The 16,661-nt window shown below is 42.3% G+C and overlaps 2 protein-coding genes across 2 annotated transcripts in view; one reads left to right on the plus strand and one right to left on the minus strand.

The window, feature by feature from the left end:
* The window catches only part of mvp (major vault protein), a 204,868-nt gene that overhangs the window by 37,702 nt on the left and 150,505 nt on the right, over nt 1-16,661 (minus strand). The window lies entirely within an intron of this gene.
* doc2a (double C2-like domains, alpha) overlaps nt 12,158-16,661 on the plus strand; it is a 56,182-nt gene continuing 51,678 nt past the window's right edge. The window contains exon 1 of the mRNA XM_085783359.1: nt 12,158-12,272. The gene's annotated coding sequence lies outside the window, so the exon portion shown is untranslated. The remainder of the gene's footprint in view (nt 12,273-16,661) is intronic.

Raw genomic sequence — 16,661 nt, forward strand, 5'->3', positions numbered from 1 at the left:
AATAACAAGAAGAAGAATGTAGCTGCATTTCCATTACAGGTGTTCGCAAAAATAAAAGCGATATTAATGAAATTTCAAAAGATTTGCAGACGTTTCCATTGAAAAGGGGTTCTCAGAATGAGCCGTAACTCTTGTAAAGTCTAGTCCAGCGATATCCCATAATTCTTTTAAATTCTCGTCCCGTGAGGAAGATGGATGTACAGTATTGCGTTTCTCACACTCACTGGCTTCTATTATTCATGTCAGTGAATGCACCACCAACATATAATTGGAGTTTATGTCACATTAGTATTTAAAGAGATTTTCAAAACGTTTAATATTAATTTAAAACCTCCTCTGATACGAGTCTTGTTCACTGTGTTTTGACAGGAAGTCGTTTCCGTTACGTTAATTATGTGTAAAAGTGAAACGTGTGAGGTTCGGCGAAGCAGCCGCGGTGACAAGAGGAAAAAGCCTGAGTGGAAATAATGAGGCTCAGAGGGAGCAGAGAAACATCAAAGTGTTGGAGCCCCGTCGTCTCGCTGTGACCCGGACGCCCGACGAGGCCGAGCGCGCTCTCGTCCTCGCTGTAAACACTGAGTCATGATTACACCTCACACACACAAACACAAACACAAACACACACCCACACGCTGTGGAGTGTGGCTGGTTAAATTACAGGTTCATTAGATCATTATTTACCTCTTTAATCAGAGGGCAGAGGCTCCGCCCAGCGACAGCAGCAACAGCAGCAGCAGCAGCAGCAGTGATGAAGTGGAACTCGTCGTCTGCAGAGACTCTCAGCATCAGCTCAGAGAGAAGACAACAACGTCAAGGTCACGTCGTCTCCCGGCGTCTCGTTAGAGATCCTGGGGTACCATGCCCATGCTGCTGTAACGAGACAAACTGATTAACGGCATTAAACTTTAACTCCTGAAGGTCTCGGACCAACAAACAGCCAGAGTCAATGCTGCGCAGGTGAACACAGACTAAACCCCAGAGCAGTGGTGGACAGTAACGGAGTAAATTTACTTGAGTACTGTACTTAAGTACATATCCAGAGGATTTGTACTTTACTTGAATATTAGATTTCTTTGGTACTTATTACTCTAACTTGAGTACATTTCCAAGACAAATATTTTTTACTTTTACTCAAGTTAAAGGGACAACGAGGAGTTTCTATTTGGTTATAAAAAAGTCTCATATTAATGTGGATGAATCTCCGTTACCACTTGTTAATGGTCCATTTTAGATAAATCTATGGTTTTGTCTCTATGGTCATTTTGTTATTATTAGTGGTGGTGGAAATGCTGGGCGAGCCGACCAGCGTTTCTTTACTTTCGGTTTCGTGGCGAGTCATGAGAATAACGCCGCCGAATCTCCGTTTATGGTGGGAACTACGACGGTATGTGATCGTCTTCCAACCTCTGACTTTAATTCTTGATGAATGAAAACATGAGTCTGTCTTGCGCCGGTCAAAGAATTTCACGGTGCGGAGGCTCATAAATGTAGTGAGAAAACACTTTGCTTTTCCAAAACTCCTCGTTGTCCCTTTAATTTCTAGGGAGGCTGAAAAGTACTTGTTACTTTCAGGTCTTTTTCTAAAATCCTATTGGACACAAGCTGTGTTTGTCAGAGAAGGAAACCCTAACCCCTAAAAGCAGCACATCAGTGCAGCTGCTTTCAAAGAGTTCATTCTCACTAACAAGAGTTAAAAGCTCCTTACATTCATTTACAAACTATTAGAGTCATTCATTGATGTGAACAATAAGACATTTACTCTTACTTAAAGTAAATTCAAAAGCATGTACTTTTGGATACTTAAGTACCTTTAAAAGCAAGTCTTACTCGAGTAACATGTCGACTGAGCTACTTTTACTTGTAATGGAGTACATTTTGACCAGTAGTATTTGTACTCCTACTCAAGTACTGTGGTCGAGTACTCTGTCCATCTCTGCTCGTTAGAGATCCTCGGGTACCATGCTGCTGTAACGAGACAAACTGATTAACGGCATTAAACTTTAACTCCAGCAGGTCTCGATTCGAACCACACCGGTGAGTCAACAAACAGCCAGAGCCGATGCTGTGCAGGTGACCACAAACCAAACCCCAGAGGAAGCACATGATTCACAGTCCAGCTCTTTTTAATGATGGATCAGGTCAGTGAATGCACCACACGTCTCTCAGTCTCAGTGCTCCACCACAGACAGCAGGAAGGTAAAGGTCAGGAAGTGGTCGCAGCTAGAAACATTACTACTACTGCTCATGATAATAATAATAACAACAGTGGAGTCACCACCGTTTCACTGGGTTTGCTGCTTTTCTGATAATTGATGGATCAATTAATTATAGGTGAACGGTTTTTTTTAGACTTAAAGGGATAGTTCAACATTTTGGCAAATTGGCCCATTGCCATAATCCCTATAGTCATAGCAGTAGGTTCGTTACCTTTAATTGTCGGTGCAAGCTATTTTTAGAACGGCGGAGCAGAGCCGTGAGCTGCTCAGCGCTACGCGACAGAGGCTCATGGGATTTCTTGGTTTCCCTCATCAAACTCATCAAATACACAATCCAACAACTCCACAACGCTCTGGTGGACAAGTTGTGAGCTGCACATTCACCACACTATGAGATAATAACACAACGTTACCACACAGAGTTGTTTTAGAGGGAAACTCATGCAAAACCGCTGATGCGCGTTGCGTTCAGGGACAGTTTTTCATCAACAGTCTCTGCATTTCCCTCTAAAACAACTCTGTCTGGTAACGTTGTGTTATTATCTCATAGTGTGGTGAATGTGCAGGTCACAACTTGTCCACCAGAGCGTTGTGGAGTTGTTGGATTGTGTATTTGATGAGTTTGATGAGGGAAACCAAGAAATTCCTTTAGCCTCCGTAGCGTAGCTCTGAGCAGCTCACGGCTCTGCTCCGCCATTCTAAAAACAGCTTGCACCGACAATTAAAGGTAACAAACCTACTGCTATGACTATAGGGATTATGGTGATGGGCCAATTTGCCAAAATGTTCACCTATCCCTTTAAAGCAGAAGTAAGCGAACCGGTGGTTTTGTCTAACTTCCTGTCAGCCGATGGAGTTAGCAGTCCCCGCCCTCGTCCCTACGTCACCACATTCAGGCGCATCCCTTGGCTGCACACACAGAGAGGACTGCCCCTTTATGCCGTTCTCTCTCCTCATTGGATAAAGGTTGTAGGATGCAAGGAAAGTTTTCTCCTCGGCTTACAGCAGAGCAGAGTGACTGACAGACCCGTGTTTCAGACCAAACACTCTATAGAAGTGATTGCTGTTGGAAGATATAACTATTTAAGACTTATATTAACACAAACATTCACCTTACTTCTGCTTTAATCTTCATTCTAGGTATACATTTGTGCGCAAATTAATTTGTACTTTGGTTGATTGGTTGGTTGATTGTGTGATTGGTTGATATAGCCTCTGCGTCTCTTTTTCTCTGACAGATAAAAAGGCAGAGCAGCAGCAAAGAAAAGAGAGGAACCAGCAGGGGCAGATCTTTGATACCTGTCGTGTGTGTTGGCCTTTAGTCATCCATTATTTAACCGTCGCTGACTTCACCTCCTGCACCTGAACACACCCCGACACTCTGACTCCACCTGGGGGGTCGCTCTGTCAATTACTGCAGCATCCACGGGGGGGCTGATGGATCTGTGGACGTCCTCCCAGGTCGCCTAGCAACAGGTGGAGGGATGGAGGGATGGATGGATGGATGGATGGATGGATGGATGGATGGATGGATGGATGGACGGATGGATGGATGGATGGTGGATGGATGGATGGATGGATGGATGGTTGGATGGATGGATGGATGGATGGACGGATGGATGGATGGATTGATGGACAGATGGATGGATGGTTGGATGAATGGATGGATGGATGGATGGACAGATGGACGGACGGATGGATGGATGGACGGATGGATGGATGAATGATGGATGGATGGATGAATGGATGGATGGATGAATGGATAGATGGATGGTTGGATGGATGGATGATGGATGGATAGTTGGATGGATGGATGGAAGGATGATGGATGGATGGATGGATGGATAGTTGGATGGATGGATGGATGGATAGTTGGATGGATGGATGGTTGGATGAATGGATGGATGGATGGATGGTTGGATGAATGGACAGATGGATGGATGGATGATGGATGAATGGATGGATGAATGGATAGATGATGGATGGATGGACAGATGGATGGAAAGATGGATGGATGGATGATGGATGGATGGATGGATGGATGGATGGACAGATGGACGGACGGACGGATGGATGGACGGATGGATGGATGAATGATGGATGGATGGATGGATGAATGGATGGATGGATGATGGATGGATGGATGAATGGATGGTTGGATGGATGGATGATGGATGGATAGTTGGATGGATGGATGGAAGGATGATGGATGGATGGATAGTTGGATGGATGGATGGTTGGATGATGGATGAATGGATAGATGATGGATGGATGGACAGATGGATGGAAAGATGGATGGATGGATGATGGATGGATGGATGGATGGACGGATGGACAGATGGGTGGATGGTTGGATGGATGGATGGTTGAATGAATGGATGGATGGATAGATGATGGATGGATAGATGGTTGAATGAATGGATGGATGGATGAATGTATGGATGGATGGACAGATGGATGGATGAATGGATGGATGGATGGATGGATGGATGGATGGTTGGATGGATGGATGGATGGGTGGATGGTTGGATGAATGGATGGATGGACAGATGGATGGATGGATGATGGATGAATGGATGGATGGATGGATGGATGGATGGACAGACGGACGGATGGATGGATGGATTTAAACTATTTTTCTCATCTGAGAGAAAACAACAAATGAAATCCTCTCTGTTTCTGTGTTTGTGAATCTTTTCAGTTTAAACTTTTTTTTGCTTCTTCTTGAGCTGAGGAAAAAATAATTAAGAAGGTATTAACAAACATGTTTCATGTTCCCGACACATCGAAGATGGAAGATTAAAAGTGTCCAGAAGTTTCCTGTTATTGTAGCATATAAATCTGATAAACCCTGCGCTGGCATCCACATGGAAACGCTGAGAGCAGTTTTAGTCTGAGAGGATTTAGTGTTTCTGAGACGGAAAACAAATGTTGGTTATTACTGTGAAGTTTCTGCAGCGTCTCCACCAAACAGACCGGGAGCATCGGGGTCGTTCTTCACTCAGACGCATTCACACGACGAGGCTTTTATTCCGCTGCTTTTACAGCCGTCGACTGGAGCGACCCTCATCAAGGCCAAAATAAACCTCCTTTGTTTACTACGAGTGAAGCTGAAGTTTCCACCTCGGTAAATAAACCAGTGGTTCTACAGGTGTGTGTGTGTGTGTGTGTGTGTGTGTGAAGTGAAGTGACTATTAAACACACACTGTGTCCAGAACTGACTGAGGAGGAGGTTTTTATTTCTGACACAATTTCTCTTACATTTTTAAAGGATGAAACCATGAAGTGATGACATTTTCTGTATAGATCTGCAGCTTCTAGTTTCCAGATGTTTAGTTTTGAGTGGAGTCGAGCTGAAGCTGCAGCTCCATTGAGTAAAAGAAGAAGCAGCTTGAAGAGCAGTAGTCTAAACGTGTCTTCACCTTTAAAGGGATAGTATTTACTCCCCCTCATGTGGACTAAAGGCTGGGAGAAGTCCTCCATGGCTTCTCTGAGTTACAGGGGGTCTCGGCGTAGCAGTGCATGTCCATATAACGGTTGCAAATGGATATCAACTGTCTTCGTCCAAAAAGACACACCAAAAAACATCCAAATACCTCCATGCTGCTCGTATGTAATGTCCGTCTTGTATTGAAACCCCGAAATGCGAAATTAAATAAGTCTATATTTCAAGCTTGTTTGTAGTGGAAGCTCCTCTTCCCGGTTCGTCAAATTTGAGAAGAGGAGCTTCCACTACAAACAAGCTTGAAATATAGACTTATTTAATTTTTTTCAGGACAATTTCTCATGTTGGGGCTTCAATACAAGACGGACATTACATACGAGCAGCATGGAGGTATTTGGATGTTTTTTGGTGTGTCTTTTTGTTACGAAGACAGTTGGTATCCATTTGCAACCGTCATATGGACATGCATTGCTACGCCGAGACCCCCTGTAACTCAGAGAAGCCACGGAGGACTCTGAAACTTCTCCCAGCCCTTAGTCCACATGAGGGGGAGGAGATAATGAGTGAAATTTCAATTTCGGGTGAACTATGCCCTTAACATCTCTCAACTAGAGGTCGTGGTTGTAAACTTCAAGCTTCTCCGTCACGCTGTGTCCTTCTGTTGTGACAGCGCGAGGCAGTGAACGCAGCATCAAGGGCCACCAGTCGAGAGCAGATAAGCATCTGTGGTATTTCTAAAAGAGCCGGGTAAGAGCTGCTTGATTTTGCAGCGTCACAGTCACAGATCCTGGATCAGTGAGGGCTCTTCACGCTGCCTCGGTATCCTGAGCTCAGACTGAAGCTGTTCCACTGCAGAGGGAACTCTGACTCGGAGGAGATTTTCTGTGTTTCACTGTGTATAGTTATGTAACATGTAAAGTATTGTTTAAAAACTATAATGGAACTCTACCACAGCACCTATTAGAGAAGTGGACACAGTTTATCAGTGCTCATTTAAAGGGTTGCGAACGGAGCTCACTTTTCTTCGTCCAAAACGACACACCAAAAAACATCCAAATACCTCCATACTGCTCGTCTGTAATGTCCCTCTTGTATTGAAGCCCCGACATGAGAAATTGTTCCAAAAAAATTTAAATAAGTGTATGTTTTAAGCCTTCAGGGACAGTTTTTCATCAAGCAGTCTCTGTATTTACAGTACCTCAAAAACAACTATGTCTGGTAACGTCAAAAATGTTGAACTATCCCTTTAAATGTAGCAGTAGACAGTAGAAGGTGATGATGCTCAGTAAGTTAATAAATGATATGTGAATGTTTCGTTGTTGGCACAAAATAAACTGCATATTTAAATAGTTGGGACTGAAACCAGAACATCAACATATCATATCTTACTTATCTCATATCTTACTTATCTTACTTACTTATTATCATAAGTGAGTATGTTGATGTATATTTAGTATTAATGCTAAGTGGATCACTGTGATGCTGAGGAGCAGCTGGTGACTCTCAGGTTCTGCAGTTTTATGCCACTTCTTTTTTTCCTCCTAATATTTCTAGAGGACGTTTGACATTTATTTGATGTTTATTCATGATCTGAGATAATAATATCCTCTGGGTGCGACCCGTGTGTTGAAATGAACTGAGTTATGATTCAGAGAGGAAAAAGAAAAAAAATTCTGGCGAAAATGAAGTTCTGATGTTTTTATTTATTTAAGCCCCACTCTCTGAGCTGACAGAGGAAACCCTGACTTCTCCACCATTCCTACAAATATTATGTTGAATAATTAGCATTAATGTGATTTTTTTTAATCATGTAGATTAGTGTGTGGACGATATTAACAGCGGCTCCATTAGCGGCAGATGGGGGGAAACGAAGGTGAAGAAAGAGAGCGGTTAGAGGGAGGAGAGGAGGAGCAGACGCTGCCATGCAAATGAAATTAGACCTGAGTGGTTATTGTCTCATTTCTTAAGGGCTGTTAGGGTTAATTAGACTCAATCTACATAATACATGAGTGTTTCATAGGCAGCACATACAGTATCTGAGCAGTTAGCATTTTCATTTATCTGGCTCATTATCATCAATAATTAACAGAACAGCGCAGCCTCAGAAATCGCTGCGGTTGTTGAGGAACAGCAGGAAAAAGGTTCTGAGATACGTCAGCGTCTCGTTCTTCACCAGGACTTTAATTAAACTTTTCTCCGTCAGTCGCTGTCGGAGACTTCGGCCGTGATAAAGATTAATTTGTCCTGGTTGTTGAGCGGCTGGAGAGACGCTGATATCACAACGCTGAAGCAGCTGCAGCTACCGAGCTAATATAAAACACTTGACTGGATTAATTAGGATCATTCTGTCTTCTTGTTAAAAAATTTTTGTCTTGTGTTCAGACAAAGAGTCGAGTGTTACCTGTTCGACTGAGCCTTTGTTTACACGGAAACCATCTGAACAGAAAACGCTAAAGTGGTGTTGCGTTCTCACTTTTTACTTTGTAAAGTTGTGTTTTTGGGGAGTGTTACGGCCGAAAGGGGTTCGGCTTTGTGTCTCTGTCTCTCTCCCTTCTCCCCCCACAGCTCCACCCAGGCCTCAATCAGCCAAACGAGGCTCACCTGGTCCACAGAGTTAAAATCCTGCAGCTGGCACCAGAAGAGGGGGGCAGTGCGTGGGGACTGCTGGGCTTGCCTGCCTCCCATCTTGGCTTTCGTTTGTTTAGTTTATGTCTACTTGTTTGTATCTTTTATGTTTTATATTAATTGTTCCAATATAAAACAATATCCATTGTTATGCCCCTCTGGGCCAACGAAGTTCTGGGGCGTAACAATTGGGGGCTCGTCCGGGATACGAACAACCATGAGGTGAAGTTGTTGTGTGATGTAGTAGTCTTCTTTTCAAGATGGTTTGTGATTTAACTGCCTGTCTGTGTTTACTTGAGAGTTCCCTGTAAGGTAGTCGTCGGGCAGAGAGAGACTCATGCTACTTTGTTGTTTTGCCTTTCTTATTTTTGGTGGTGATACCTGGGTGTGGGTACGTTTTCTGTGTGGCAGTGGACCTTGCCCTGGTCCATTGTTCAGTTGCAGAGTTCAACGTTTAAAGAAGCCTCCCGGGAAGCCACTGAAGACTAGATAGTTAACCGTATCACAGGGTGCCTCTCCACAACGTCACTCTTCAGCAGGGTTGCACAGCAGCGTGATCACAATCTCTAGTGGGTTGACTCTACCTCTAGTTTCGTCTGGATTCTGTGTTAACTAGTAACAGTAACTTTTGGTGTGTGACTTTTGTGTGGTACCTGCACAGTGCGTTCGTTGGGTCGTTCGGTTGCAGCTTAGGTGTAAGTTGGCAACATTTTGTGTAGCAGTGGCTACTGTGTGACCTCTTTTGTGTTGTGCTGTTGTAGTCCACTTTCGGTTGGGTCACGTGTGTGTTACCGTTTGCTAGGTTGTGGCTGCCCTCGAGTCACCGCAGTGTTGTAAGTGAATTAACCTTTGTTTCGTAGTTTTCCTCATGGTGGTAGCCATTTTGGTATCCGGTGGGAGTGGCACCCACTTAGATGGCTACTGCTGGCTGCTCACTCTCTTAAATCGAGTGGCAGTGTGTTGGTTGGCCTTCTTTTGTATTTTGATCTTGTTGGTGCCAGGGTTTGTTTTCTGATAAATGTAGTGTTGGTGTTCTTAGTTGAGGCCAGGTTCGGTAGTCCTTTGTGTAAGATATTGCAATGAATAAATGGTATGGTATTTTTAGAAAAATATTATTCATTGTCTTAAGGGGGGGGGGGGGGGGTCGGCCTTGTATCTCTGTCTCTCTCCCTTCTCCCCCCACAGCTCCACCCAGGCCTCAATCAGCCAAACGAGGCTCACCTGGTCCACAGAGTTAAAATCCTGCAGCTGGCACCAGAAGAGGGGGGCAGTGCGTGGGGACTGCTGGGCTTGCCTGCCTCCCATCTTGGCTTTCGTTTGTTTAGTTTATGTCTACTTGTTTGTATCTTTCATGTTTTATATTAAATCTCCTTTTAGTTAATTTAGTGTCTTTGTGTTTGGTTTGGGGTCAATGCTTGGGTCCATTGTTATGCCCCTCTGGGCCAACGAAGTTCTGGGGCGTAAGAGGGAGGAAATCTGCGTACATACAGTGACGCAAAAGTCTGTGGAATTCATTGGAATTCAACGCCTGTACAACCCAGAATTTTTCCTCAATTTTTTCCTCGTCCCAATCACAGCCATGCAGACCGTTCAGCTGTGATTGGTTACTTTCTCTGCAGGCCTGCAGCTGCTAGAGAGGATGGGTTTTTTGGTTCTTTTTACTCTTCAAATTGTGTAGGTGGTAGGCTATTAGACCATAACCAGCGTCTGAATGATGTTAATGAGAATGATCAATCTCTCTCATTGTCGACCCTCGCTTTAAATTGAGAATACGACTGTTATCTGGTCATAATGAAGATATAGTTTATACTTAACATTAGATTTGATTTGAGTTTTCTAACTATATAACTACAGCGTTGAGTTGAGTTTGTTTTCCCATTCATTTTTAAACAGTTTCATGGTGTCAACATGTTGAGATGCTGCAGATCGTTAGTGAGTCTGAGTGTTGTTGTTTGTTGGCGTCGTGTTAAATTTGACTGAAGTGGAAACTGAACGTTCACAGTTGTGTTTTGGCAACTTTTTTTGCCTCCATTTTGCATAAAACAGACTGAAAACACAGCGACCGACTGCCAAGCAACAGTTTTCCCTCTCACATAAATTCCTGCACACGGCTCCGGCTCTGCATCACAGTTTATTGATCACCTCGACAAACGCCTTTCTCTCCTCTCCTCTCCAGACCTTTAACCGTGAAGCATCCGTCTGACGAGGCCAGGTGTGGCTTAATTAGTCTCTGGTGGGAGTGTCCGCTGTCATCTCTCATGTTTCACTTTAATAAATGTGGAAACTGTGTAACCAACCCAAGCTTTTAGTGGCTTTAATCCAGATATGGAACCAGCTGGATCTGTTTCTGCGACTGGACTGAGGTGTTTGACATCCCATCGTCTTCCTTCAGACCTGAAGCCAGCGCCGACGTGTTGCTGTCGGCTCCGACACCTTCAGAGCTTCTCTGTGGTCAGCTGGTGGAGAGCTGAGCGGAGAGCAGAGGAAACGGCTCCATCTGGGCTTTAAACTAAAGACTCAAATCCAACACAGCAGAAGCAGCCTGGCTGTTTTTATCTATTTATTTTTTTATTTTTTTTATTTCAGATTTAACTGCCCTGCAGGGTTTTGTATCATGTTTCACTGGAGATGGAGATGGAGAGAGAGAGGAAAGAGAAGAGAAGAGAAGAAAGATCTCAGGGTTCCCTCGTCCATTTGGCAGCATGCATGGGTGGAGAGAGAGGAGAGAGTGTGTGGGTGGACGAGATGCAGAGAGGAGGACGAAGAGGAGGAGGAGGAAGATGGGGTTGGTGGGGGTAGATTTTATTTATTTATTTATTTTATTTTATTTTTTGTATTTATTTGAGGAGGACAATGCACATTAATGAACATAATAAAACGTAAAGGTGCCAGTTTTAGGACATAACAACAGAATTCATAAGACAGGAAAAAAAACACATACAACAAACACATGTATCCAACAGAAACCAACAGACAAAAAAACTACAAAGAGAGACAATTAACATGACACTACTATAAAACAAAAACAGAAACAAGAAGTGTATAGTGCAATTGAGTAGATGTAGGTGAGATGGGCTGTTTACGATGGATAAAATGGATGAAGATGCAACAATCCAAAGACCAGAACAGGGTTTCTTAATGGAGTTGTGCTGTAGGATGGGTTGAGATTAAGAACACAACAAAACCAAATATAATACAGTGTAATAAAGTGCTATGCAGTGTGCAAAAAAACTGTCAGGGATGGATGGATGAGATGGGGGTGCAGCAAATGTGGGGTTCCTTCACCCCGGGGACACAGAGCTGTCTGACCACAGGAGAGAGGGAGAGGAGGAGAAGAGAAGAGGAGGAGGAGGAGGAGAAAAAAGACTAAAATAAGAGGTGGAGGGGGGAGGAGGAGGAGGAGGAGAAGGGGGGAGGAGGAGGGGAGGTGGAGGTCCAGATCTTCTCCACCCTTTCCTGGAGGGGAGGAGTGAACGCGGCTGCAGCGACGTGTGATGGTGTATGAGTGTGTGTTGCATTGCACACATGTATCATTAGGCGTCATTAAGCACAAATTATACAGAGAGAGAGACAGATGCTGCGGTTGGCACATTATTTTACCCCTCTTACCCCCCCTCCACCCTCTCTTACCCCCCCCTCCTCGGTGCAATCTGCAGAGAGGGGGAGGAGGAGGAGGGGGGAGGAGAGGGGGAGTTAATCTAATACATGTGTAGTGTGATTAAAGGACGAGCTTCATGGCTGTTGACGCTTCAGATGGATGTGAAGCTGGAGGAGAGGATATTAAACACACTGAGGAGGAGAAAGGGTTAAACGTCTCTCCCCCCTCCTCCCTCCCTCCTCTCCTCCTCCCCCCCTCCACCTCTCTCTCTCTCTCTCTCCACCGCTCGCTGCCTCTCCTCTCTCTCTCTCCACCTGTTAGTGCGACCGACCCTCATGCGCTGACATCCACTTGTTTGTGTAGGAATCTCCTCCACTCACAACCTGAGGTAGGAAAATACAGCTTTCTTTATTCTCACCACTTCTCTTTCTCCTCCTCTTCCTCCTCCTCTTCTTCCTCTCTGCTGTCGTTTTTGCTGTTTTTTTTCTCATTTGATCTTATTTCTACTTGTCTTTTATTTTCCATTCCTCCCTCTTATCTCCGTCCTCTCTTCTCTTCTCTCTCTTTCTCAGTTTGCTGCCAAATGAGAAAATCTGTGGTGGAAAGTAACTATTTTACATTTGCAACACAAATACTGAACATTTAAACATGTTTTTTAAATTCCTCTTTCACTTTTTTTTTTTTTTTTTTACTTCTGCGTCTCGGCATTTACTGAACATCCTTTGTTCTTTTGTGCTTTTTTCATTTTGTTGCTCTTTCATTATCAAAAACATCAAAAACAAACTAGATGTTTTCAGTTTAATGTCTCTTGGTCATCTCTCGTTATTATTATTAAGTGTAAATGCAGCTTTTTTTTAAGTTAATTTGGACAAAGGCATCTTCCAATGTGATAGAACATAATAAATGGTGCAGTGCCTTTATTGTAATAACATATGATTATTGTTGGACAACTTAGACGTCAGTATTGTGTTCAAGTGACCCAAAAAAAAAATTAAAGCAGATTTCAGTTTTTGATAATTGTCTTTAAATTAAATTAAATTTAAATTTTATATAAAAAATTGTAATATGTTACTTTTACTACCATTAAACAGAATTGAATTAACACATAAATTATTCATAAGTACATTTTAGGAACGTTCCTGCAATACTGAACTTGACCACATGGGTTCTGCTCTCAATAATCGGTTAAATGGTTAAAATGAGCTCCTCCTCCTCCATAGTGAAAGATGCTCTGTGTTGTACAGCATCAGTCACAGCCCAGTTAAATGAAATAAAAGCACAAATCACCACTTTACGTTAAATGTTTCAAACGGTTGCGACAGGAAGTTAATCTGTTTGTTTGGTGTGAAACTGAATGATCGTCGTTTCCCCAGAGACTTCAGAGCTTCGTGAACACGTTTCCTGGGTTTGATGCTGAGGCGGTTTTTATCCGGCGCTGTCAGATGAGACTCTGTGTTTTCAGACTTGATTAAATGGTTTGAATTCGTCTTCTGGCACCGACGCTGTTCACCTGTCAGTGTTAATCCACAGCCGGAGGCGATGCAGCAGCGCGGCGGCTCACCATCTCTCTCTGGATCCATCACACACACACACACACATTCACATCCTTCACTTCAGTCAGAGTGGAAACAGGAAGCTGTAAAATCCTCCGCACGCGACCTTTAACCTCACAGAGCCGACGGTTCAGGGGCGACGCCATAAAATATCACACATGATAAGATCGATGTCACTTATGTCATAATAAATCCTACTATTCATAACATGTCCATCACTCCCATGCTGAGATGTAGAATATATGACATATTTAACTACAGAGCATTGTCACCTACAACATTATCACTTATAAACAAGCTCTAGATATAACAAGATATTATTATATAATGGATTTTTACATTTATTTTCCTATACTGAAGATTTTTCCTTTGGTATAAGATGTTGTGACCATATATGTCAACAATATTAGGCTACATTAAATACATTTAATTTAATATTATTCTAGGAAACTGATCTCAGACTTTGGCAGGCTTTGAAGTAGATATTTATATATATATTTATGTAACAATAAGAGTAAACATAGTCAAATATGTATGACTTTATATATAATATATAAGAGTTCATTTGCAAAAGCAGATAACGTTAACGTTTTAAACTTTTTTTTTTTAAATTCTAGAATCTTCATTTTTTATTTTTTATTTACATAAGGTGATATCAGTCAAACCAAAGTTGAGTGACTTTGAGATGTGAAAAAACAGACATATCTCAAAAAAATAAAGTTTTATTGAAAACAACACTATGCAAAGAATAATTACAAAGCCTCAGCTCATTTTTTTCAAAATGGCACTTATCTGCTTTTGTAAATGAACTCTTCATATATATAGGTATAGACATTTAATATGTGACCATATATTTTCAAACATGTGCGTGTGGTTTGAGGACTGATTGAAACGCTGACGGCTCCTTCCTGTGTAAGTGGCCCAACCGTTCCCATGATGCATTGCGGCGGCGGCAACGACGCAGCCTGAGGTTCGGACTGTTAAATGTCAGTTTTGTGTTTCAGCTCAGTTCAACATTAAAGGTTCAGTTGTTACAAACTAGAACCTTAAAAACTCCAAGTTCATGTGAGGAGAAGGAGTGACGTTTTGTGAGGGTTGCTAGGCAACAGGAGCAGTCGTTTACGAAGTGAAGACCGTACTAACGGCAAAAAAACAGCTGGCGACGCCAAAATAAAAACGCTCCTCTTCTGATTTTTTAAATGTATTTTGTTTTTGTTTTTTTAGCTCATTATATATTCACCTCTACCAGTTTATTATGACGTCCCACATCCACTAAACATCCGCTCGTATATTTGAAGCTGCAGCTCTACGTCGCACAACAACAACACCATAGTTAGTTTTATCAACATGTTTACGACTCTGAACGTTGTGATAAACGACGTTACTTTGTGTTGTTGTGAAAGGAACATGTTGACAGTTTCCACCTTCAAATGTTTTTTTCATTCATAAAATAATTTGAATTCTGTTTGAATCCACCTTTTTCCTAACGTTTTTGCTTTTTCAATGAAAATCTGTAAAACGCATGGATCATCACACCAGATTTTAACAATAGATATCAATCCAATCCAATCCAATTTTATTTATATAGCACGATTTAAACAAACACAAGATTTCCAAAGTGCTGCACAGTAAGAAAAAAATACAATAAGTAACACAACAGAAGCACAATAAAAGAATGGACACAATAAGATAAAATAAATAGGCCTACGATACGATAAAACTAAAACTAAATTAAAATCAGTGAGATAAAAGAGATACAAGATAAAACACAGTAAAATTAAAATAAATAAATTTTATTAAAATAAAATACCACACAGATGGAGTGTTAAAAGCCAGCGTTAATAGATCCATGCGTTTATAACAACGACTGAAAACCATGGCAACGTAAACGTACAATTCCACCGGAAATAGACCATAGATGACGTTCGGAAACTTGTGGATAGCGAGCAGTGTTGGGAGAAACGCGTTACAAAAGTAACACAATTACAGTAATGTATTACCATTTGCTGTAACGCGGTAATATAACGCATTACAAATAAAATGTAGGTAATATTTTACCCGTTACAATCTAAGTAACGCGCGTTACAACGCATTTTCATAAAAACGTGTGAAAACTTATCAAGTAAACTCAAAAGTAATACAAAAGTAGTAACGCATTACAATTCTGAGACAGTAATATTGTAATGTAACTAATTACTTTCAAATGGCAGTAACTAATAATATGTAATGGATTATATTTTGGATGTACAGTAACTTGCCCAAAGCGAGGTTCGTTGTGACATCACTGGTGGGCGGGGCTTGTTGGCTTGTTGTAGCAGCTGCAGGTTGTTGTGGTGAACTTCCCTCTGGTCGTTGTTGAACAGAAGCAGCTCAGCGTCGTCTCTGTTTGTGTTGAGCCTCAACCAGCTGTGTGAAACATCTGGCTGTTGTTGGCAGCGTTCACACCTGTGTTGTTGTGTTGTTGTTGTTGTGTTGTTGTGGCCAAACCAACAGAGGTAAACACCTGTTCACCTGATTAACTTGATGAACTGAGGTTGTTAGAACATTGATCACCGTCATCACCTGGTGGAAACACAGAGGAGGTTGTTTCAGGTGAAGGAGATGTGAACTAGCAGAGATCTGTAGTTAAAGTCTCCACCTGCTCTGACTCCAGCTTCATTAAAGGGGTAGTTCAACATTTTGGCAAATTGGCTGCATTGCCATAATCCCTATAGTCATACCGTAGCAGTAGGTTCGTTACCTTTAATTGTCGGTGCAAGCTATTTTTAGAACGGCGGAGCAGAGCCGTGAGCTGCTCAGAGCTACGCTACAGAGGCTCATTATGGGATTTCTTGGTTTCCCTCATCAAACTCATCAAATACACAATCCAACAACTCCACAACGCTCTGGTGGACAAGTTGTGAGCTGCACATTCACCACACTATGAGATAATAACACAACGTTACCACACAGAGTTGTTTTAGAGGGAAATTCATGTAAAACCTCTGATGCACGTTGCCTTCAGGGACAGTTTTTCATCAAGCAGTCTCTGTATTTCCCTCTACAACAACTCTGTCTGGTAACGTTGTGTTATTATCTCATTGCGTGGTGAATGTGCAGCTCACAACTTGTCCACCAGAGCGTTGTGGAGTTGTTGGATTGTGTATTTGATGAGTTTGATGATGAGGGAAACCAAGAAATCCCATAATGAGCCTCCGTAGCGTAGCTCTGAGCAGCTCACGGCT

The sequence above is a fragment of the Trachurus japonicus genome, chromosome 8 (assembly GCF_045865225.1).
Source record: "Trachurus japonicus isolate A0001 chromosome 8, Traja_1.0".
Classification (NCBI taxonomy): domain Eukaryota; kingdom Metazoa; phylum Chordata; class Actinopteri; order Carangiformes; family Carangidae; genus Trachurus; species Trachurus japonicus.